Source organism: Lepidochelys kempii, chromosome 1 (genome assembly GCF_965140265.1).
Source record: "Lepidochelys kempii isolate rLepKem1 chromosome 1, rLepKem1.hap2, whole genome shotgun sequence".
Taxonomy (NCBI): Eukaryota; Metazoa; Chordata; order Testudines; family Cheloniidae; genus Lepidochelys; species Lepidochelys kempii.
Genome location: NC_133256.1, coordinates 281837879 through 281863349, shown reverse-complemented (window position 1 = coordinate 281863349; position 25471 = coordinate 281837879). Strand labels below are relative to the sequence as shown.

The window sequence follows — 25471 nt, the reverse complement described above, 5'->3', positions numbered from 1 at the left end:
TCCAGACAGAATCCCCATTTTGTTCTCATTATTATGAGTATGGGAATTAGTACTCTGTATATAAAGCTCAGCGATGAACCAGAAACTCTTCTCTCTTTGCTTACATTCAATATGCCGTAACACAGGAAATGGTGGGGGATGATATAATTGAATACACATAAGGGGAAGTGAGTGCCTTAACTGCTTTAGATTAAACAAAGCAATCAATCAGCCACTCTGTCCTAGAACCAGTAACCCTAACATATCTACCAGCATGGAACCAACTCAAGAGATCCCTCACTTCGAGCCCTTTAAACACCCCTGTATGTTTTTGAGCTAAGAGTGTAAAACTAACCCTTCCCTAAGTGCTAAACATTCATAAAGATTGTTTATGTAGGAGCATGAATTTGTCCTAAATAAGTTTAGGTTGTTGTCAAGCAGTCCTGCCATAGCCCAAGAGTATGAGTACCAACCTCAGAGCCGACTGTTAGGAAGCAGGGCACAAACCCCTAATTCGTTGTGAGTTCTATACTTAGATTTCACCACCCAACTATCAAGTGCAAACTTCTCTGGCACTGTAACAGCCTTAACATGGAGTTACAGACAGTCCCCTTGGATAATCCAGTCTGTCTCATCACCCTGGTAAACCTACCTTTGTGATAGGTGGTCCCTTACATGAGATATGACAGCAGTATTCAGGTTGCTCCCAGTCCCAAGGGACCAGTCACTTACCGCAAATCAATTGCGCTTTAAAATCTCAAAGACAATGCTTGTAGCCAATCCTATGGTACAGATTTATTAATAGGAAAAGGAAATGAGAGTTATTTACAAGGTTAAAGCCGGTAAATATACAAACCCAAATGAGTTACAATCTTAGGTTTCAAAAGGTGGTATAAGCTTCTATAATAAATTAGTTCTAGATGTCTTTTAGGGCTAACCCAGGCTAAGCAGCTGGGGTTCTCTTGCTTATGTCGAGAAAATTTTGCCTTCCCCCAAAGTCCAACAGCATAGAGATATAGTTCTTTCTTGTTAGGGATTTTTCCCCCCTTCCCCATATGCTCTGAGCTGTGAACTCAGTTGATGGGAGGAATTCACTTGCACGACTCCTTTTCATTGGGGGGGGGGGAGGGGAGGAGAGGGGGAGGAGTGGAACAAAGTCTGTTGGTTCTCTTCAGTGTGCCAAAATAGTCCATCTGGTGCCTATGGGATGGGATGTAACACCTTCTGCTGGAGACCCACACTTTACACTAGTTAATGTCTCTCTCCTGTCTGGTGATTTTCGCAGTCACAATACAAATGCTTAAATATTACCTTACAATATGGGATAAAGATGCTGGAAGCGAGAGGGATGCATGCAGCAACTCACAAGCATTCAGTAACATCCATAGGCGTGCACACGGGGCGTGCCCAGGCACACCCTAATGCCCTGAGCTCCTAATGCTGCTCCTCCCCCTCCCCCACTGGAGGCTTGGGGGGTGGGGAGGAGGAAGAGGAGGAGGCTGCAGCAGTTGCAGGCAGCGATGGCGGCGGAGCCGTGTTTACATCGCTGCTGCCCCCAGTGGCGCGGGGTGAGTGGAGTCGGCCCAGGAGCCCAGCTCCACCAATATTTGGGGCCAGGTGTCCGTCCCCCCCCCCGTCGCCCCTGCCACCCCCACCCACACCTCCCCCAACCCCCTCTTGCTGCCCCCCACACACCTCCCCGGGCCCTGGAGCAGAGAGTCTCTGCCTCTCCCGAGCAGCTCCAAGCTGCCTCCCTGCAGCAACTGCTGCCGCAGGGTCCTAGTACCCCCCCCCCCCAGCTCCACTGCCAGGGCACACCGACTCTGAGCCTGCCCTTCCACCTCAGACCCTTCCCTTTTCCGGCGGGACCCGCCACCAGCACAGGTGGCCCCCCCCGCCCGCAGTCACCGCTCCTGCCCCACTCTGGGCAAGGAGGCAGCCCCGTCCCTCCCCCTCAGTGAGGCTACAGTCAGGGGCCACAGCAGGGGAGGAGGCGCACGCAGCACCCGCCGCCACCCACCACAGGGGAGGAGAGGGAGATTCCTGGACCTGAGAGGGGCCCTAGCAGCACATGACGTGACAGTGGTGGGGGTGAGTGGGCTGCTGAGGGGGGTGGCGAGAAAGGGGGCCTCCTCCCCCAGAGCTTGCTGCTGCCAGCAGGGAAAGGGCTGGGGGGAGTCCTCCTCTCTGGCCCCTGTCCTGGAGCAGCCTGCCTGAACCCCAAACTCATCCCCAGCCCTGCCCCACCCCAGAGTCCACAGCCGCAGCCAGAGTTTTCACCCCACCACTGCACCCTCAACCCTAGCCCTGAGCCCCTCCAACACCCTAAACCCCTCATCTCCAGTCCCAACCAGAGCCCTCATCCCCCTCACCCTAACCGTCCGCCCCAGCCCTGAGCCCCCTCCAACACCCCAACCCCCCCAGCCCCAGACAGAGCCCTCACCCCCCCACACTCCAACCCTCTGCCCCAGCCCTGAACCTCTCTAACACCCCAAACCCCCCAGCCCCAGACAGAGCCCTCACCCCCCACACCCTTACTCTCACCCTGAGCCCCTCCCACACCCAAACCCCTCATCTGCAGCCACACCCCACACCTCTGCACCCCCTCCCATCCCCAAACTCCTTCCAGGAGCCTGCACCCCAATCCCCTGACCCAGCCTCGGGCCTGCATTCCAGACCTCCCCCCACCCAAACTTCCTCCCAGAGCCTTGGGCAGGTGGGGGGCGGAGTTTTTTGGGGCGGAGTTTGGGTGGGGGCAGGTTCTGGGCACCACCAAAATTTCTACAAACCTGCCACCCCTTGCCTCCCCAGCGCTACATGTGACCTTTGTTGACTTACGTCAGTCATAGCGCTCTTCCACCCCTGCACTCCAGCTTGGTTTGTGCTCTTTGTACCCGCCCCGTAAGTGCTATCACGTCATTGGTCAAGGGGATGTCCAGGGGGTGTGTTATAACCATACAGCCAAGGGTAGCCTAGAAGTCCTCCTTACCTGTAACGGGTTAAGAAGCTCAAATAACCTGGTTGGCACCTGACCAATGGGGAAAGAAGATACTTTCAAATCTTGAAGGGAGGGGGAAGACTTTGTGGGGTAAAAAGCAGAGGGGCATCAGGTCAAAAAAACTCCTTGTCCTCTAAACCATTCTGCACAAATCTCTGATATTACAAAAAAAGTAAATAAGGCAAGGCGCGTTAGATTACCTTTTGTTTTCAACTTCTGAATTTGTCCTTTGCTAGAGGGAGGTTTATCACGGTTTTTTTGTAACTTTAAAGTTTTGCCTAGAGGGGAATCCTGTGTTTTGAATCCGATTACCCTGTAAAGTATTTACCATCCTGATTTTATAGAGGTGATTCTTTTACCTTTTCTTTAAATAAAATCCTTCTTTTAAGAACCTGACTGATTTTTCCATTGTTCCAAGACCCAGGGGTTTGGGTCTTTGATCATTTTGTAACCAATTGGTTAGGATATTATTCTCAAGTCTCCCCAGGAAAGGGGGTGTAGGGGCTTGGAGGGATTGCTGGGGGAAGAGGAACTCCAAGTGGTCCTTTCCCCTGGTTCTTTGTTAAAATCACTTGGTGGTGGCAGCGTTACTTAAACCCAAGGTACAAGGGAGAATTTGTGCCTGAGGAGTTTTTAACCTAAGCTGGTAGAATAAGTTTAGGGGGGGTCTTTCATGCGGGTCCCCACATCTGCACCCTAGAGTTCAGAGTGGGGAGGGAACCCTGACAAGGTGGGATTTGGTGAGGACTCTGTTCTGAGCAGTGGTGTGGTAAGGGGGCTGGGCCGGGGGGTTGGATAGGGCATGGGAGTCCCAGGGGGCGGGGTGTGGCTAGGGGGCAGGGCAGTCGGGACAGGGGGGTTGGATAGTTGGTGGAGTCCTGGGGGGTGATTAGAGGGTGGGGTGGTCTCTGGAGGGGTGGTCAGGGGACAAGGAGTGGGGGGGGGTTGGATAGGTCGGAGGTGTGGAGAGGGGTCGGGACAGTTAGGGAGCAGGGGAAGTTGGATGGGTCTGGAGTTCTGGGGGTCCTGTCAGGGGGTGGGGAGTGGTTAGATAGGTGTGGGAGTCCCGGGGGGGGTCTGTCTGGGGGCAGGGGTGTGGATAAGGGTTGGGGCAGTCAGGCGACAGGTAGGGGGTAGGGTCCTAGGGAGGTGGTTACAGTGTGTGTGGGGGTCCTCAGGAGGGGGCAGTCAGGGGACAAGGAGCAGGGAGGCTTAGATAGGGGGTGGGGTCCTGGGGGGCAGTTAGGGGCAGGGTCCCAGGAGGGGACAGTCAGGGGACAAGAAGCAGAGGGGGGCAGTCAGGGGGTGGGAAGTGGGAGGGAGTGGATAGGGGCGGGGTGGGGGCGGGATTAGGGCAGGGCTCCCTGGGTGCACACCCCTATGCTAACGTCTAAACACATTCTTAGAACCCTAATACCTATTTTTACCTGATTCCTGCTACATATTTGTCAGTGTTCAATTGTGGCATGATCAGGCAACTGGTCTGCCAGCATCATGGGCTGTTCAGTCTTTTAAGACAAGACACTGTCTGCTCAGTCAGTCAATGACAATATGAGAGACTCCAACAAAGGTCAGCTAATAGCAAATGTACCATCTTCTCAAGTGGCCCACATAAGAGACAAGACATGTAGTGGGATCTATTTTGGGCCAAACTAGGATTTTGTATACTCCCTCGTCTTGGTCTAGAAGTTCCAATATGACTTAAATTATGAGTGTTTTGGGTGAAACTCCATTCTCAGATTTTTTTGTCTGACCTACAAAGTGCAGCCACATGTTGAGTGGATTGTATTTAGGACACAGAACAGATTGTGAGAGGAAGATATAAATGATTTACTTGGAGTGACAAAGAACTGCATTCCCATTATAACTTTTTGAGCCTGTAGGTTGCTTCAAAAAAAAAAATCACTAGGGTGATAGCAGCAGGTTTAATCTATCCGTTTATTACTCATCCACTGGTGGACACATTTTGTTGTATGCTGCCTTTTATGTCTACAACAGACACCTGCAGCATACGCAAGCAGCACTAGCAGTTGAGCACTATAGTCAAATAAGGGTATTTCTTAAGACTCCAGAGACATTCTGGAGAAGATCGCTAGATACAAACACTATTCTTGTATCTAAAAGATCTTTGAGATTCTTATCTTTCCTGCTACATTCTAGGATCAAAGCCCTGTGACTGAATATAGCCTCCCTGAAGTCATCCTTTGAAATAATTGCTTATAAAGAGTTGATAGAATCCATTTTGCAAAGTCAACAAGGTCTTTGCAGTCCTTGTCCTTAAACAGCCCAATTAGTTCATACTTTCCCAACGTGCAGATCTTTTGAATTTTGTTTCAGCAGCTCTGTCTCGTCTTCTGCTCACAGTTTAAAGTAACTATGAAGGAAGATGATCTTTAAAGTCATCTAATAGGCTACTGAGAAATACCCTCCATTGTGTGAGAGAGCTAGATTCCAGTAGTGATTTAGAGAAAGGATAGTTGTGTGTTTAAGACATCAGACCGGGATTTAGTCTTTGGTCGGAACCTGGGTCTCCTGTCTATTTGACCTTTGGCCAGACATTTTATTTATGTCTCTTTTCCCCATCTGGGAAAAGTGTCTACTACTACCACCTCCTGTTTCTCTTGTCTAAGTGTACAAGATCTAGCACCCTGGGGCCCCAATATCAGGTGGAACTTCTAGGCACTCTTACAATGCAAATACAATGTTATCATTGCGGATGACTCAAGTGAGTTAATAGAAAAATCATAGATTACATGAGTAAAACAAGGTGATTATTCTGTTGACTGTTCCAAAGTACTGTTTTAAGATAAATGGAAGCCATGGCTCTGGCCTATAGTACCCTTGGGTAATGCAAACTGTAATCAGTTCAATTCTTGCTGAGCAGGTGAGCAGAGCAGGCGTGTCATTTTCTTACGTTCTTTTTCATGGAGTTGGTCTGCCATGAATTCTGAATTAAGCCAACAAGGGGGTTCCAAATGAAAACATATTTACATGTTTATAGCTTGAGGACAGCACAGACTGCTCTGTTTTCTCAGAGAAAGCTGAAAGGGCCAGCAGAAGCTTTAGCCAGTACAAGTGTAGATAGACTGAACAGATGGAAAAGGACAGCTTGCCTTTGTTTTCCTTCAAGGCCTGCCTGACTCCTTGGAAACAAAGGGTCGTTCATGTGACCAGCGCAGAACTGGCATTGGAAAAACAGTGGCCTTGAGTAACAAAAAATATTCGCTTATGAAAAGGCAGAACACAATCAAATGAAGACCTGAGGTTTCTCTCTCTCCTTATATATAGACTCATAGACTTTAAGGCCAGAAGGGACCATCATGATCATCTAGTCTGACCTCCTGCACATTGCAGGCCAGAGAACCTCACCCACCCTTCCTGTAATTGGCCCATAATCTCTGTCTGCCTTTGTTTGCCATAAAGCCTTGAGTTATGAGAAAATGGAGAGCCAAAAAATGAGTAAATTGATTTTAAGAACAGGAAAAAAAAAAGCATTAGCACTCCAGCCAAACCAATGAACAACCACACAAGGAAACATTATAAACCAAATACCAGAGAAGTCATGAAGATCCCAACAATGCAGTTATTTTATGTGTGGATTTAGTAAACAATACATTTCCAAAAATCAAAATAAAACAAATCACAAACTAATTTAGCACTGGGGCACATCTTTAGTGGGGAGTTCATTCAAACTGGTATAAAATACATACTTTTTTGTATATTTTTATGGACTAGGTTTAGTGAAAATATTTGGAAGATAACATATTTTCATTGCTTTAGACACTATACCAGCATTGACACTCATCTGCAATAGCTTGAAGAGGTAAAGTATGTTTGTTTGTTTTCTTGTTCTAAAATATTAGATGTCCTCAGATAAAATAGGAGGTTTATCTGTATGTTTCTCCTTAGCTATGTTTGTACTGGCATTAACTTAGACTATGGCAGTGTCTAAAGGCCATGCTCTTTGTGCTGGGAACTGTACTTAGTAAAAAGAAAAGGAGTACTTGTGGCACCTTAGAGACTATTGTTAGTCTCTAAGGTGCCACAAGTACTCCTTTTCTTTTTCCGAATACAGACTAACACGGCTGCTACTCTGAAACCTGTACTTAGTAAGCAACTATCCCTGTCCCATGTGCAAGGAGAACGAAGGAAGACAGGTGTATAGGATTTTTTAAAAACCATAACAGTATTTAACCATATTTGTCTAATTTAAGATTTATTCTATACTGTCCTGAAAATTGGTATGAATTAAATCCTGTGAGATAGGAGACTTTACTAGCTGTATACCACTTGCTGGTGATAGTAACATAGAACAATGAGTCATTTTATTCTTTTGTTCCGTATTTCTAAAACCAGCAAGGCTACATAGTTATTAGTTCCTCCTTTTCTGTGCATTTTCCCTTACTTGTGTTTGTTACTATTTAAGTTTTCCTTCTAATTTTGTTTTGCTTTGGTTTTGGGCTCTCATTTTTTTGTTTTCCTTGCTTATTGTCTTTCTCTAAATGGAAGAGATTCTTGTCCACAGTGATTAAGATTTTAGGGGGAGTCAATGTAGTGATTCTTTGAGGTATAGCCTAAATTCATCTTGCATAAAAAAACTGTATAAGTATCTGCTTAACTCCCTGCCCCGACCACCCACTCCAACCCCTCCTGATGCAGAAGTGAAGCCCAAAGCCCTGCCTACTAATTAGTTTATGGTTTTAAATCAAGGAACCAGGCTAAGACCTTACTGTTTTAAAAAGAAAAGCTACTTTCTCCATCCTTTTTCCCTTCCCTTCATCCATTAATACAGCAAATTCAATGGAAGTTTCCTGAAAGAAACTTGATATTCCAAGAGTTCATTTGAAACAATCGCTTTGTCATGGCTGACAAATGCCGGCAAACAAACAAGAAAAGAGTTCTTTGGATCTGGAGCTTCATTTTCAGGTAAGTAATTGTTTTATTCTTCTGTGTTGCTTTTTGCAGGGGGAAAGGTTAGGGCAGATATATGCCTGTGCTGTTCAACAGCAGCCATTTTCCATATACCTCCCCTACACAGATGCTAGACCTGATGCTCCATTGTCCTACACCTTGCATAGTAGCTTGCATTGGAGAAAAGCGGGTATAAAATTCTACCACTAGTGTCAATGAATACAGACAATAGACATGTAGAAGTGCTGCACTGGTGCAAAGTGGGACATCAGTGATCCCCAGTTTCAAATCAGGGTATATCAGCTATACCAGTACAAGCCAAAAAAATTAGTAGAGACACAGCCCAAGGTACTCTGGAAACAAGTAATTATTACAACCCTAGGAAATATTCATTCCCTGACCATCCCTCCTTGAGTGATGATTTTAGAGAAGTCTCCTATGTATGATGACACAGTATGGAGTTCTACATTTGCTATTGTTTCTCATACAGGCTAGGAAACTGGACAGGATTTTGGAGACAGAAAGTCTATGTATTACCATCTCCCAAGAGAATGGTTTCTAGAATTCCAGACAAAATGCAGCTAAATAGACAGATTATACATGATTGTACCAGATTCCAACCTCATACAGACAAACTGAATTCAACCTCATACAGACAAACTGAAATCGCAGCTCATTTCATTCAAGTAGATTAAACTGTTTATCCTACCTCACTTGTAAAGCACTGTAACATGCTGCTTCCTGCATTACCTGCTTGTGTGTTATATTACATGATGGGAAATGGGAAGCATCAGCTGGGCTCCTCCTCGTGCTAGGGGTCCTCTGATTTTTAACACTCTGAGACACTGGTAATTCAACCTCATTCAGAGACCAACTGTTAGTGCCTCCTATTTGGTTTCCTGGATGAGCAAGAAACAGAGCTCAGCAAATTCTCAATGCAACAGACACCCAAAGAATATTGAAGGAGGAGATCACCGGAGGAAAAAAAAAGTCACTGAAAAAATATTACTCCTCTTCCTAGCTCTCCAGGAAGGCAAGCAGATGTGCAGAAATCCAGTCTAACAGTGTCCTCAAAATAGTAGTTGCAGGTAAATATTCTTCTTTTCTCCTAGTGTACCAGAAGAACTGATTTCCTGCTTAGACTGAAGAATTGGAGCAGATTCTTCACAAGCTCAAATTTTTTGATCATGGAGTAACAAGAGAGGCATGGTCATGTACTCGAGACTTTTCAAATCTCTATACACACAGGTTGTGGGAGATTTGGGGGAAATACTTTACAGGCTGCTACGAGCCAGAGGCAGGGCTACAAGGTGTTCTCACTGGGACAATATAAGGGCTGTACAGCAGGACAGCTAGGCTTGCATACAGTCAGGTCCTGGAGCAGATCCTTGCAAAGAGATCTAGAAGAGCTCTTTACCAGAGCAAGGTCAGAAAGGAATTGGCCTGGAACGTTCAGGGCAGGAGGCATTGAGGTACTGACATCATTGTCAGAATGGGGTTTGTTTGAGGGTAGCTTGGGACTGCAGTGTTGGAAACCAGCAGCCCCAGTGGGGGAAAACCATAACCAAACATTGTCTCTTCAATGCACACATCTGAAAGCAGTGAGTCTCTCTCAGATGTGGCTAGGTCAATCAGGAGCAGGGCTCTCCTCAGCTTGGTTAAGGGAAAAGTCCACTGCCAAACCCCACAGTCTCACATCACCCAGGGGAAACCAAATTAGAAAGCTAACACAAACAGTCTTACCTTAAGAGTCTCTGGCAAGACACACAGGCCTTTGCAGGGGAATAAAACATCCCATTTCCCATAACCACTGTGTTTCTAAGTCTGGGTCAAGTATTCCTTTGGACTGGGAGGAAAAGAAAAGGTACAGACTTGGGCTGTGGCTGAGGACTCAGTTTCCCAGGATCTTCATACTGCCTGGCTTTCTCTACTTGGATTTGGGGGTAGAGGAAGGAAGGAAGGAAGGATTCCTTCCTAGGCTACTTCTCCTTCCTGCTTATACAGCTACCTTGATGAACCCAGGTGTGAATCATTCCCAACCAGCAGCCTAAGTAGCTTCTCTATGGTGGGAAAGGCCCGCTGCCTGGTTACCTTTCAAAAGAATTAACCCTTTCCTTGCCTGACATAGTTGGAGGTATGACTACCTCGTGACCGGGCTTAATTCTCTGTTTCTCAAAGGACCCCAGACTTTGAGCGCTAGGGAAGTTCTGTCCTGTCTCACCATGGAGGACTGAGACCCAAGTGTAAGGGATGCAATCAATATGGCATCTTTAGAGAAGAAAATTTGGTTTGTTTTTTTTAATGGCTCATTGCAGCTGCAGCATGTCAGTTGCTGACATTTGGAAAGTCATTCATCATCTGCACTGATCATAAAGCTTAAAACTGGGTCAGAGTAAAGCAGCTCAACAAGTTTTATTTTCACTGAACACTCTCAAGAGTACATTTTTGCATAGGAATTGAATACACAAATCTTGCATACTGACAATGGACATTATATAAGCAAAAATCACTGTAATGCAGGATGCTCCCTTGAACTCAGCTCTCCCCTCTCTTCAGGGAGCATCCTATCCACTGTGCAATAGGCTATTCTGAGGAGGATTGCTCTCAGACGCGCCTGTTGAAGCTGTTCCACCTTGTATAAATTATTTAAGTAGTCAGTGTGCCAGAGACTTGAACTCAGGTCTCCTCTCACCAGGGGACTACCCTAACCACCACGCTATGAGCTATTCTGCTCGCCATCTCAAACCATATCTCCCATTCCCAGGGGAGTGCCTCCAACATCAGGCTAGAGAGTCATTCTCTGTCCCTCCCTGCCCCAATGAATATTTAAGTATTTACACAAAATGGAACCTCTTCAACAGAAAAGAGTAAGAGCAGCCTCCCACAGAATAGCCTATAGCTGGGTAGTTAAGATGGTCAACTGTGAGGGGAGAGACTGGAGTCCAAGTCTCTGTTCCAAAACAGGGCTTCAAAGTTGGGGCTCTCACATCCCAGGCCAATACCCAACCACTGGGCTAAAGGGACAGACCCCAACATGTTTCCTGAAGCTTCCCCAGAAAAAATGATTTTTCCAGCTGAACCTAATTGGGTCAAATTTGTTAATAGTTTTGAGTTGACAGAAACTGCAATTTTGAGCAAATAAATTATTTGTCTGAAAAATTCTGCCCAGCGCTAGATGGAACCTTCCTCCCATCTAGCATCAGAACATCAGAGAAGTGATTAATCACTTTTAATGAATTTGTAAACTCAGGGATTGTACCCTATAACTGGAGAATTGCTAAGATAGTACCTATTTGTAAGAAAGAGGGGAAAAAACATGATCCAGGAAACTACAGGCCTGTTAGTTTGACCTCAATTGTATGCAATGTCTTGAAACAAAATTTTGAAAGAGAAAGTAGTTAAAGACATAGAGATAGTAAGTGGGATAAAATACAACATGGTTTTACAATAGGTAGATTGTGCCAGACCAACCTGATTTCCATCTTTGAGAAGATAACTGATTTTTTAGACAAAGGAAATGCAGTAGATGTAATCTACCTGGATTTCAGCAAGACATCTGATGCAGTTCCACATGAGAACTTACTTGTAAATTGGAGAAGATGGGGATTAATATGAGAATTGAAAGGTGGATAAGGAACTGGTTAAAGGGGACACTACAGTGGGTCATTCTGAAAGGTGAACTGTCAGGCTGGAAGGAGGTTACTAGGTGGAGTTCCTTTGGGATCAGTCTTGGGACCAATCTTACTTATCATTTTCATTCATGACCTTGGCACAAAAAGTGGGAGTGTGCAAATAAAATTTGTGGATGACATAAAGTTGACAGCAATTGCCAATATGAAGGAGGACCAGAATATTATACAAGATCTGGGGACCTTGAAAACTGGAGTAATAGAAATGGGATGAAATTTAATAGTGCAAAGTGCAGGATCATGCACAAAGTGACTAACAACAAGAAATTTTACTATAAGCTGGAGACGAATCAGTTGGAAGCAACAGAGGAGGAGAGAGACCTGGGTGTATTGGTTGATCACAGGATGACTAATGTGATGTGGCCATGAAAATGGTTAATTCAATTCTAGGACACATCAGGTGAGGTATTTCCAGCACAGATAGGGAAGTATGGCACTGGTGAGACCTCATTTGGAATACTGTGTGCAATTCTGGTCTTCCATGTTTAAGAAAGTTTAATTCAAACTGGAACATATGCAGAGAAGGGCTACTAGGATGATCAGAGGAGTGGAAAACCTACCTTATGAGAGGAGACTCAAGGAGCTTGGCTTGTTTAGCCTAACCAAATGAAGGATGAGGGGAGATATGGTTACTCTCTATAAATACATCAGAGGGATAAATACCAGGAAGAAGAGGAGTTATTTAAGTTAAGAGCCTATGGTGACACAAGAACAAATGGATATAAACTGCCCATCAACAAGTTTAGGCTTGAAATTATGCAAAGGTTTCTAATCATCAGAGGAGTGAAGTTCTGAAACAGTCTTCCAATGAGACTAGTGGGAACAAAAAATCTAACTGGCTTCAAGACTGAGCTTGATAACTTTATGGAGGGGATTGTATGATGAGATAGGCCACATACCATTGTAGGCAATCTGTGACTAAAATCCCCTACAACCACAGATAGGGCATTAGATGGAGATGGCTCTGAGTTACTACAGAGAATTCTTTCCCAGGTGTCTGGCTGGTGGGTCTTGCCAACACTCTCAACGTTCAACTGATGGCCATATTTGGGGTCAGGAAGGATTTTCCCACTGGTCAGACTGGCAGAGACCCTGGGGGTTTTTCACCTTCCTCTGCAGCATGGGGCACAGATCACTTGCAGGTTTAAATGAGTGTAAATGATGGATTCTCTGTAACTTGAAGTTTTTAAATCATGATTTGGGGACTTCAGTAACTTAGCCAGAGGTTAGGGGTCAATTACAGGAATGGGTAGGTGAGGTTCTGTGGCCTGCAATGTGCAGCAGGTCACACTAGATGACCATGATGGTCCTTTCTGGCCTTAAAGTCTATGAGACATCTGTTCCCCTGAGATTGAAAGCCAATATTCTACTGTGATGGAGACCACATAAGTAGATAGACAGAAAACACAGCAAAATAAATAGCAAAAGGCAGTGGTTCTTAAACTTTTGTACTGGTGACCCCTTTCACATAGCACGCCTCTGATTGTGTCCCCCTTATAAGTATAAAAAAGTGATTTTAATTTAACACTATTATAAGTCATGGTGGTGAAGTGGAGTTTGGGGAGGAGGCTGACAGCTCGCGACCCCCCATGTAATAACCTTGCGACCCTCTGAGGGGTTATGACCGCTAGTTTGAGAAACCCTGGCATAAGGAATGTTTTTTGAAAACAGCACCATGTAACTCTCTTGCATTTTTCAATAGCAGAAAAGGTCTAGGCATGAAATCCTGGTTCCACTGACTTCAATGGAAATTTTGTCCGATACTTCAGTGGAGCCAGGATTTCAGCCTGCTTCTTTATAAGACTTTATTTCACTAAACAGATGATCGATTTCTAAGATATTCAAGAAGGTAAAAACAAAAGGTAAGGCAAATGGATCTCTGCCCTGATTTATATAAATTGTTCCCAGGCACTACAGCGGTGGGGGCTTTTTAAATGTATATAAACAATAATCATAATAAATAATAACAAAAATGGACTTAAGGCTCACAAAAAAGCTCTGTATGTGGATCTTCAGTATGACCGAAGAAAAGACCGAAGCATACTGGAGTTTCGTTTTCAAAAACAGCAACAGTCTATTAACACTAGAGGGAATCTTCATCATGCTCAACATATTAATAGCTGAAACAAGGAGAGAATTTACCAGCAACAAGAATCACATATATGTACTTATACACACTGTACACAGACATACACGTACTAAATTTCTGGTATGTATAGTTAAACCGAGAAGAACATTGAGAAACAGTAATAGTGGCATATTTCCTTTTCTGTGTTCCTAATTGCCTATCATTGTATTTCAGTATAAAGATTATCTTCCTGCTGTTCCAACTACTACTGCAAAAAAAAAAAATTCTAGGGGTTGCCAAAATGTGCCTTTCACTGTTTGAACTTTGTAGTGTTTTTAAGGATTGGGGTGTTGGTGTGTTTCTCTCTGGGGAATATCTCTGCTCACACATGCAATATTGTGCAATTTGGGGAATACCAATGGCAGTATCAGCAGGTATTGTCTTAAACTAGTGCTACTTTCTGCAGACACTATTCCCTTAAGTTTGTGGCCATAGATGTATTTAAGAAACAAATCTAGGGAGGAATAACCAACAGCACTGAAATCAACATAGAGGGGGAGAAACATGCCCCCATCCCACCAAAATGGTAGCTCTGTTGTTTAGGCTAGCTAGTAATAATGAAGGTCACTGCTACAGAAACGATTGCTTCTGATAAAATGAACCAGCAGAAGTAACCTTGGAGCTCTTATACACAGCCAATTTGCAAAATACTTTAGCAGCTGGGGCTCTTCCTACCTGTGTAGTAAGCCAGGGCCAGGTTGCTTGCACGGATGTAATTAAGGACAGAATTTAGTACTACAGTTTATCAAGATACTTGCTGTTTAGGGTTCCTCCTTGTCCCTTGCTCCTTACCCCTGGTCTACACTATGAGTTTAGGTCAAATTTAGCAGCGTTAGATTGTTTTAACCCTGCACCCGTCCACATGACGAAGCCATTTTTGTCGACTAAGAGGGCTCTTAAAATTGATTTCTGTACTCCCCCCCCGACGAGGGGATTAGCGCTAAAATCGACATCGCTGGGTCGAATTTGGGGGTGGTGTGGATGCAATTCAACGGTATTGGCCTCCAGGAGCTATCCCAGAGTGCTCCATCGTGACTGCTCTGGACAGCACTCTTAACTCAGATGCACTGGCCAGGTAGACAGGAAAAAGGGCCCACAAACTTTTGAATTTCATTTCTTGTTTGGCCAGCGTGGCAAGCTGATCAGCACAGGTGACATGCAGAGCTCATCTGCACAGGTGACCACGGAGTCCCAGAATCACAAAAGAGCTCCAGCATGGACCGAATGGGAAGTACTGGATCTGATCGCTGTATGGGGAGACGAATCCGTGCTATTAGAACTCCGTTCCAAAAGATGAAATGCCAAAATATTTGAAAAAAATCTCCAAGGGCATGAAGGACAGAGGCTATAACAGGGACCCACAGCAGTGCTGCGTGAAACTTAAGGAGCTCAGACAAGCCTATCAAAAAACCAAAGAGGCAAATGGCCGCTCCAGGTCAGAACCCCAGATATGCCGCTTCTGTGATGAGCTGCATGCAATTGTAGGGGTGCCCCTACAATTACCCACCCCTTTATGTGGACTCCTGCAAAGGAGTCTCACGCAACAGGGATGAGGATTTTGGGGGACGAGGAAGATGATGATGAGGAGGAGGTTGAAGATAGCACACAGCAGGCAAGTGGAGAAACCGTTCTCCCCGACAGCCAGGAACTGTTTATCACCCTGGAGACAATACCGTCCCAACCCGGGCTCCCGGACCTTGAAGGCAGAGGAGGCACCTCTGGTGAGTGTACCTTTGTAAATATAATACATGGTTTATAAAAAGTAAGCGTGTTTAATGATTAATTTGCCCTGAAGACTTGGGATGCATTCGTGGCCAGTACAGCTACTGGAAAAGTCTGTTAACGTGTCTGGGGATGGAGCGGAAATCCTCCAGGGACATCTCCATGAAGCTCTCCTGGAGATACTCCCAAAGCCTTTGCAAAAGGTTCCTGGGGAGGGCAGCCTTATTGCCTCCTCCATGGTAGGACACTTTACCACACCAGGCCAGTAGCACGTAGTCTGGAATCATTGCATAAGAAAGCATGGTAGCATATGGTCCCAGTGTTTGCTGGCATTCAAGCAACATCCGTTCTTTATCTCTCTGTGTTATCCTCAGGAGAGTAATATTATTCATGGTCACCTGGTTGAAATAGGGGAGTTTTATTAAGGAGACATTCAGAGGTGGCCGTTCCTGCTCGGCTGTGTGCCTGTGGCTGAAAAGAAATCTTCCTGCTGTTAGCCATGTGGTGGGGGGAGAGGTGAAGTGATCATCCCAGAGAATTGGGCATGTGGGGGGGTTAGTTGGGTTTGTGCTGCATGTTAACCTGAAAACCACAGCCCCTCCTTTTAAATGGCCAACCCATTTTAAATGGCCAACCCAACGGGTGCTTGGTATGGGAAATGAGAGCACTGCTGTTTGAAACCATTCCCACTACTCTTCCTTTTTTTTCCTCCTGCAGCTGCAAATGTTTCAACGCTCCCCCTATTATCTCCATCCCAGAGGCTAGCACAGATAAGAAGGTGAAAAAAACGCACTTGCGATGAAATGTTCTCTGAGCTCATGCAGTCCTCCTGCACGGAAAGAGCCCAGCAGAATGTGTGGAGGCAGACAATGTCAGAGTCCAGGAAAGCACAAAATGAATGCGAGGACAGGAGGGACACTCGAGAGGATAGATGGCTGGAGCAAGAGGAGCGGTGGTGGCAGTGTGATGAGAGGAGGCAGGATGCAATGCTGAGGCTACTGGAGGATCAGACTGATATGCTCCGGCGTATGGTTGAGGTGCAGGAAAGGCAGCAGGAGCACAGATTGCCGCTGCAGCCCCTGTGTAACCAACCGCCCTCCTCCCCAAATTCCATAGCCTCCTCACCCAGATGCCCAAGAAAGGGGGAAGGGGGGGCACTCCGGGGACCCAACCACTCCACCCCAGAGGACTTCACAAGCAACAGAAGGCTGGCAATCGATAAGTTTTGAAGTGCAGTGTGGCATTGTCCTTCCCTCCTCCCCTCGTCCACCACCCTACCCAGAATACCCTGGCAGTTATCCCCCTATTTGTGTGACGAATTAATAAAGACTGCATGAATGTGAAACAACAATGACTTTATTGCCTCTGCAAGCGGTGATTGAAGTGGGGAGGGTAGGGGAGAGTGGTTGGCTTTCAGGGAAGAAGAGTGAACCAAGCATGTGGGTTTTCATCAAGGAGAAAAACAACTTTCACACTGTAGCCTGGCCAGTCATGAAACTGGTTTTCAAAGCTTCTCTGATGCGTAGCGCGCCCTCCTGTGCTTTTTTAACCCCCCTGGTGTTGGGCTGTGCATAATCAGCGGCCAGGAGATTTGCCTCAACCTTGCACCCTGCCATAAATGTCTCCCTCTTACTCTCACAGATATTGTGGAGCACACGGCAAGCAGTAATAACAATGGGAATATTGGTTTCGTTGAGGTCTAACTGAGTCAGTAAACTGCACCAGGGCGCTTTTAAACATCGAAATGCACATTCTACCACCATTCTGCACTTGCTCAGCCTATAGTTGAACAGCTCCTGACTACTGTCCAGGCTGCCTGTGTATGGCTTCCTTCCTAAGCAGTCATTTCCCATTTTGTATGTGTGTAACTGATTGTTCCTTCCTGAATGGAGTACTTTGCATTAGGCATTAGCCAGGGCATTAACGGATAGGCTGGGTCCCCAAGGATAACTATAGGCATTTCAACATCCCCAGCCATTATTTTCTGGTCTGGGAAGTAGGTCCCTTGCTGCAGCCATTCAAACAGACCAGAGTTCCTGAAGATGCGAGCATCATGTACCTTTCCCGGCCATTCCACGTTGATGTTGGTGAAACGTCCCTTGTGATTCTCCAGTGCTTGCAGCACCATTGAAAAGTACCCCTTTCAGTTTATGTACTGGCAGGAGAGCAGGAGAGCAGAGTGGCAATGGAAGCGGTCGTTCGGTCATTCGATGACGATGGTTTGCAGCTCTACTGCACCATCTGCTGCCAGGGTGCATAACAGTAGTGTAATTATACTCTTAGTTGCGATGTGGATAATTTGTAATGTTGTAGGTTAATGCTACCTCCGCTGCACTCCAGTGTTCAGCAATAACAGGTAATGGGGATGGTAGCATGCTCCTGCTCAGGCACACACATTGTAATTACACATTCATTCCAAAAGAAATGAAATGAAATCAAAATGAAAAAATGAGTCTGTGCTTGAAAGGGCGATGCCTGATTATCATACACCTGACACAGATGAGAGGGACAGCAGAGATCTGTGGGGTAAGAGAAACAAGCTTTATGGTACAGTGTGTGCGGGCAGTGATAATCCATTATTTCCTCTGTTTTTCCAAAGGAAATTAACAACTGAGTGCTTATTTCTGCTCAGTCACATGGACGTAATTCCTGTGGAGTTCAGTGGGTCTTGAACTCATGTATCAGAGAGAAGAACTATAGTTTGTGTTCCTGTCTCCCTCTCCCCTGCTGTTTGTTTCTTTTCAGACATTGAGACTATCCAAGATCAAAAGTCAATGAGAAGAATCTGCTTTCATTGCAAACAATGAAACTTGCAATCGTGTAACAGAGCAGAATTTGGCTTGCTGCATTTCAAAACACTGCATTTCAAAACATGGCAATGCTATCATTGAGATTTTTCAATCTCCCAGTCATGACATGTTTCCACCCATCCTCTCAACTATAGTCAAGAACCTGGCTCACACTGAAAGAGAAGGGAATAGTCATTCTATTACATTTAAGGAAACCATTTTAATAAATAAAAGAAGACAAAAGGGAATGGACACTCCTCTTATAAAGGGCTGGGGAGAAATCCTATCTTCGATTAGATTGCAAATCTCTGATTCTGACCTCTTGGACTTATTCTACACTCAGACATTCTGCAGAATCTCCTGTCAATATCATCAAAAGATATTTACCCCACATGGTTATCTTCCAAGCCCTGATCAAGGGGCATTACTACTCACTGCAAGAGGGGAAGAAGGGGAGAATTTTTCTCTTTGAAGAGATAGAGGATAAGGGGAAAGGAACACATTCCAATGAGACCAGTCAGTTTTTAGAGGAAAGAAAAACATGTAGAAAGCCTGTTAATCATTCTCCTGACTCAATATTTTATTATGTAGGAATATGTCTTGCCCTAACTGGTACTACCTGGGGATGGCCAATTAAATGATTGGAATGAAGACAATTCCCATTTGTTCTATGCAACAAGCCTGCCCATCTGCGGTGTGAACTCAGTAATAACCGCACCAAAGTTGCCTGCCTGAGCAATGAAGGTAATTTCATAGCCCTTTGCCATGGAATTTGGATACATTTCAGAGGCAATTTTTCAAACTATTTGATTAAATTTCAGATAAATATACAATGTGAACACACACAGACAGAGAATATACATGCTATGTAACAATTGTACACCTACCATGACTGTCAAATCATTTCCTCTGATCCTTTTACAAATTACATGGATTTCTGGATTTAAAGAGCCTATTTCTACAACATAAAGAGAATTCTGTACCTGCAATGAGCAGTAAGGTAACCATCTGCCATTCTCCAGTCTCTTAATATACTGCCAGCTATAAAATACCAAAAGCACTGTCCATAAAACCAAGGAGTATGGCTATTTTATGATTCCATGGCCATGAAAGAGATTATCATGTAGCTTGTATGCATATCCACAGTATGCATCCGATGAAGTGAGCTGTAGCTCACGAAAGCTTATGCTCAAATAAAGTGGTTAGTCTCTAAGGTGCCACAAGTACTCCTTTTCTTTTGCGAATACAGACTAACACGGATGTTACTCTGAAACCTATCACGTAGCTTGTCATCCATCGTATTCTGTAGCAGAGAAAAGAAATGGAACACACTAGAAATCTACCATCTCCATTCCTGTAGAGGCTGATGTTTAACATGGAGACTATATAATCTCCTTTAACAGAGTTGAGGCCCTGTTCAAGTAAGGTATTGCTATTGTGCGTCATGATCATAGTCTGTGGCAATGGTATGAAATAAAACAAAGAGAAAGAACATTAGTGGGAATGGTGGCAAATTCTAATCTAAAATGTCTGAAACTAGAGAAATTGTGTCAAGTTAAACATCTCGGGAGAAATCCTGGTACTACTGAAGGTAACAGGGGGGTTGCCATTAACGTCAATCAGACTAGGATTTCAGCCACAGAGAGGGAATCTGGCTTAGTACTTGTGTTTTAACACGGGGAATGTGACCCATGTGGGTGTAGGGAATCGTTTTCCTTTGTTCTTTTATTAAATCCTGACAAACTACAAAGTGTTTCTGGGTCAGGTCTGCTGCTCTTTTCCTCTTTGATTGGTGACAGCCCATCCTAGTATAGCCTGGCACTATTGTAACACAGCAGCCTTTGTGATGAATAAAATACATCCTAACTCTGTTTTCATATTAGTATCATCCCACAGCAAGAACTTTGTCTATACAAGGCCATGTTTGTAGGACTAACATTTTTCTTCAGATGCATAATTGGACCTCTAATTACCTGTGAACAGAAACCCTACCATACAGATGTCCAAGTATCAGATAATATTGTTAAATCAGGTAGTTGAATGGCTACATAGAAGGGTGTGGCCACCATTAATTACAGCTGCAAAAAAAAAAAAGATGGGCTCAAAGTCCCCTTTAAAAGGCAAGGCCCACAGTTCTTTAGGAGGACTGCATACTGTTTTGCCTTACACAATAAGACCCTGTAGTTTTCAGTGGTGCAGCAAAACATACAGTGCCTAATTCTGCTTTTGGCTGCATGAATGCATGGTCCACTGAAATCAATGGGCATTGCAAAGCTGGGGTGAGTACAATTTCACCCAAAATGTACAGTAATATTTCCTGTACCTAAAGGCGTTAATATAAGTGTTAAAAGATGATCTAGAAAAGGGCACTTGAGAGGATTTTATTACCATATATGAATGAGCGTAAATACACAAAGGGTAACTATCCTGGGGAATTGTCTGCCAGATGAATAGTGGGGGCTGTTTTATTATGGAATTTAAGACATTTATATGGAAATGTGCAAATCTACATATGGCTATTGAGGAGAACAGGGTATTCCTGTTGCAAGGTAGAGGGTGATCCATAGATCTAGCAACCCAAAAAGGTCTGCTCCAGTGATGAAGCGGTTAGCATGGAGAACCATCATGAAATCTGCTTTTTGGAACAGGCCAGCATTAAGCAGGTCTGTAATAGCTACATGGCTGCTTTGAGGCCTACTTACTCCCTTCAGGATCTGCAGAAGTCTCTGCAGCTACCGAGCTGTGTAGCTCTCCCAGGCACCTTAATACAGTGGCCAGTAGGTCCAGAATATGGTATTTTATTTCTATTCCATTCAGGGAATAAGAACAGCTCAGTTGTGGCTAATTGAACCTTGCATATGCCACTGAGTGGTGGTGTGTGGCGGGGAGAGCGGGCAAAGGCTGTGGGTATGGCTACACTGCAATTAAAAACCCACAGCTGGCCCATGCCAGCCGACTCGGGCTTGTGGGGCTGTTTAATTGAGGTGTAGAAGTTCAGGCTTGGAGTGGAGGTTAGGCTCTAGGACCCTGTGAGGTGGGAGGGCCTCAGAGCTTGGGCTGAAGCCTGAACCCAAATGTCTACACAACACTTAAACAGACCCTTAGCCCAAGCCCTGTGAGCCTGAGTCAGCTGGCATGGGTGTCTAATTGCAATGTAGAAGCAACCTGTGTATCCTAGTGGGAAAAACTGAACCTCAGATACATAAATGCAAACCCACTGAAGTCATGGGGGTTGTGCGTACGTAACTGAAGAAGGAATTTGGCCTCTTGGGTTCTAATTCTATCATGGCTGCTCTTTTATCAACATTTCTATTAGAATTTTTGCAGCAGCAGAAGGAAGAGGGGTGCAAATCCTTAAAATAACAGAGCAGAAAAGGTAGTCAAAGCTCTCCCCAAGCTGCAGTGGCTTATGTGACTCATATCAATATGGCTGATAAGGCAAAGGTGCATTGACCTTGGGAAGCATTACAAGAGTGATCGTTACTTAATGTAAAGATGCCTGTGCTTGAATAATAGCTCAGAGCCTTTGTTGAATTAACTCCTTTGACTGAAGGGTGTTTACTGCAGGGATGAATTTGTCCCATTGTCTGCCACGTGTTAGGCACAAACAGGTTTTTTTGGATATACATGTTTGCTTATACCACTGGTTTTATCACAAATGTCTTTATTATGGTCAATGAAAAAAAAACAAGCGTCCATTTATAACTGAATTTCCTCATATCCCACTTACTGTAACAGCATAAGGTATTCATACTCTAGAGAATATACAGTATCTCCTTACAGCTTTGTTTCCTTCAGGGCACCAGAGCCCTATACAGCTGGTAGGATTTGGTGCTATGTTGTACCAGTAATTCTACCCCCAGAGAAAAACCACTTTGCATCAGCAATTAAAATTACCAAGTAAAACAATAGCTTGTTATTTACTTATGTTAAGAATTATTTAAAGTGAAGGGACATTGAGCCAAATTCTGCTCCCATGAATTTAAAGTGGTGGATATCTGGGATAACTAAGTAAATTTTAAAAGAAGAATTTAAAATATATGCAGTAAGTATAGTGGGTATGAAAGTAAAGGAGAGTATAAAAACAGGAGAAGTAAGGATGGCGTTGAAAAAAAGGAAAGCAGATACTGGGGAGGATTGAAGAAGGGATGAATAAGATGACAGCAAATGAAAGCTTCAATTGATAGAATGAACTGGATAATTTATAGGGAAAAAAGAAGTCAAATTTAATAAGTAAAAATAATTTTTACTTCTAGACAAGAGGGTGCTATTACCTTGTAATGTACATTTTTGTTCTGATAATATGGTAGAGGTTTCAGAATATGCTAGTTCCCACTTTCTTCAATTAAAGATAAAATTTTACTAGTTTATTTCATAATTGCATTCTTTAAATTACCCAGAGAGTATTAGATCAGGAATCCAAAGCACATCACCCAATTCCTCTGTAGAGGCACTAGGTAATACTTTAACCTTGTCTTTGTCAATTTTCTGCTCTGTATGCCTCTAATTAGATTCAGAGCTCACATTAATACTGTGGCACCAAAAGTCTGGCAGTGACATCAATATTTCCCAAACTTACTCTGAATTCAGTGTTACATATTGATTTTAAAGATTGACATATGAGTTGCTGAGAAAATGAATGGAGTTTATCTGGGGTCATACTCTTAATCAGGGCATGTAATAAATATCTGGATTCTACAGCTCCTTCCCTATCCTGTGAAGTATGCAATGTGACTTTGTGTTGCCTAAGTATTATTGCAACCCAAGAAGCTAGAGCTGGCTCTAAGCTTATGTCTGATTTACTAAGCCCTGGTCTAGACTACGAGGTTAGGTTGAATTTAGCTGCATTAGGTCGATTTTATAAGCAATGTGGCTACACAACCAACTCCGTTTCGTTGACTAAAGGGCTCTTAAAATTGACTACAGTACTCCTCCCCCCTGAGGGGAGTAGCGCTAAAATTGACCCTCTTGGGTTGAATTTGGGGTAGTGCAGATGTAGCATTGTGCAATTCGATGGTATTGGCCTCTGGGAGCTACCCCAGAGTGCTCCAATGTGATTGTTCTGGACAGCACTTTCAACTCCAATGCACTAGCCAGGTACACAGGAAAAGCCCCGGGAAATTTTGAATTTCATTTCCTGTTTGGTCAGCATGGTGAGCTCAGCAACACAGGTGACCATGCAGTCCCAGAATCACAAACGAGCTCCAGCATGGATTGAATGGGAGACTCTGGATCTGACTGTTGTATGGGGAGAAGAATCTGTGCAGGCAGAACTCCGATCAAAAAGAAGAAATGCTAATATATATGCCAAAATCGCACAGGGCATGTTGGAGAAAGGCTACAATAGGGACACACAGCAGTGCCGCGTGAAAGTTAAGGAGCTCAGGCAAGCCTACCAAAAGACAAAGGAGGCAAACGGTCGCTCTGGGTCAGAGCCCCATACATGCCGCTTCTATGATCAGCTGCACGCCATTCTAAGGGGGGACCCTACCACTACCCCACCACTGTCCATGGATACCTGCAAGGGGGGAGTCTCATGCAACATGGAGGAGGATTTTGTGGATGAGGAGGAGGAGGAGGAGAATGCGCAGCAGGCAAGTGGAGAATCCGTTCTCCCCGGCAGCCAGGACCTTTTCATCACCCTGGAGCCAATACCCTCGCAAGATGGGTTCCCGGATCCTGAAGGCAGAGAAGGCACCTCTGATGAGTGCACATTTGTAACTACACTACAAGGGTTAAAAGCAATTGTGTTTAATGTTTGATTTGCCCTGAAGAACTGGGATGCATTCGCGGCCATTACAGCTATTGGATAAAAGTCTGTTAATGTGTCTGAGGATGGAGCAAGAATCCTCCAGGGACATCTCAATGAAGCTCTCCTGGAGGAACTCTGAAAGCCTTTGCAGAAGGTTTCTGGGGATGGCTGCCTTATTTTGTCCTCCAGGGTAGGACACTTTGCCATGCCAAGCCAATAGCAAGTAGTCTGGAATCACTGCAGCACAAAGCATGGCAGCGAATGGTCCTGGGTTTTGGTCGCATTCATGGAACTTTCAGTCTTTATCTTTCTGTGTCAGCCTCAGAAGAGTGATATCATTCATGGTCACCTGCTTGAAATAGGGGAATTTTTGTAAGGGAACAGTAAAAGGACCCCGTTCATCCTGGGCTGTTTGCACTTGGCTAAAAGGGATCATCCCGGAGAATAACCACTCAGTGGGGGGAGGGGTGTGCTGTACTTCCAATCCAAAACCACAGCCCCTACTTTTAAACGACAAACCCAATTGGCATTGCTTGCTATGGGAAAGGAGGGCGCTGCAGTTTGAAACCATTCCCACATATTATGACGGTGGAAGAAGCCAACCCCGCATATCCTTTGGCTTACCATGGCTGCCTGGAAACCGAATTCTGTTGCCCAGCTGTGTGTGATGTATCACCATACTGTCAGGAGTTCAATATAAAAGGCAAAATGAGACCTTGCACCTAAAGCACATGTGCTGTCTGCTATGAATTGCTTGATTAACTGTGAAAAAGTCTCCCTTTTGTTCTCAGAAATATATCTTCTTAAATTTTACTCTCCCTTTTTATCCCCCCTGCAGGTGCAAATGTTTCTATGCTCCCCATATCAACTCCGTCCCTGAGGTTATTGCAGATTAGAAGGCAAAACAAAAAACAAAAAACAAAAAAAGCCCCTGCACTTGCGATGACATGTTTTCCGAGCTCATGCAGTCCTCCCACACTGATAGGGCGCAGCTTAATCCATGGAGGCATTCGGTGGCAGAGACCAGGAAAGCATTCAGTGAGTGTGATCAGAACACGCAAGAGGAGATGCTGAAGCTAATGGGGTAGCAAATGGCCAAGATCAGGCGTCTGGACCTGCAGGAAAGGCAACAAAAGCACATACTGCTGCTACATCTATTGTATAACCGCCTGCCCTCCTTGCCAAGTTCCATGTCCTCCTCACCCAGACACCCAAGAACGCAGGGAGAGGCTCAGGGCACCCAGCCATTCCACTACAGACGATGGCCCAAGCAACAGAAGGCTGTCATTCAAACAGCTTTGGTTTGTAGCATGGATATAATACGCAATGTGGCCTTGTCCTTTTCCCTCCTCCTGCACCCCACCCAGGCTACCTTGTCAGTGATCTCCCTTTTTTTTTTTTTTTAATAAATAAAGAATGCATGGATTCAAAACAATAGTGACGTTATTTCCTTTGCCAGCTGTGGTCAAAGGGTGGAGGGGGATTGGCTTACAGGGAAGTAAA

At 44.7% G+C, this 25471-nt stretch overlaps 1 long non-coding RNA gene across 3 annotated transcripts; it reads left to right on the top strand.

The window, feature by feature from the left end:
- The first annotated feature begins 1455 nt into the window (after positions 1-1455).
- Positions 1456-25389, top strand: LOC140905092 (uncharacterized). 3 transcript variants are annotated; one of them, XR_012156741.1, is made up of 6 exons: positions 1456-1547; positions 6758-6800; positions 7770-7903; positions 8910-8976; positions 14835-15426; positions 16145-16756. It is a non-coding gene; the product is annotated as an uncharacterized lncRNA (long non-coding RNA). The 3 variants fall into 3 exon arrangements; XR_012156743.1 differs by lacking the exon at positions 8910-8976; XR_012156742.1 differs by lacking the exons at positions 8910-8976; positions 14835-15426; positions 16145-16756 and adding an exon at positions 24807-25389.
- Positions 25390-25471: the final 82 nt, after the last annotated feature.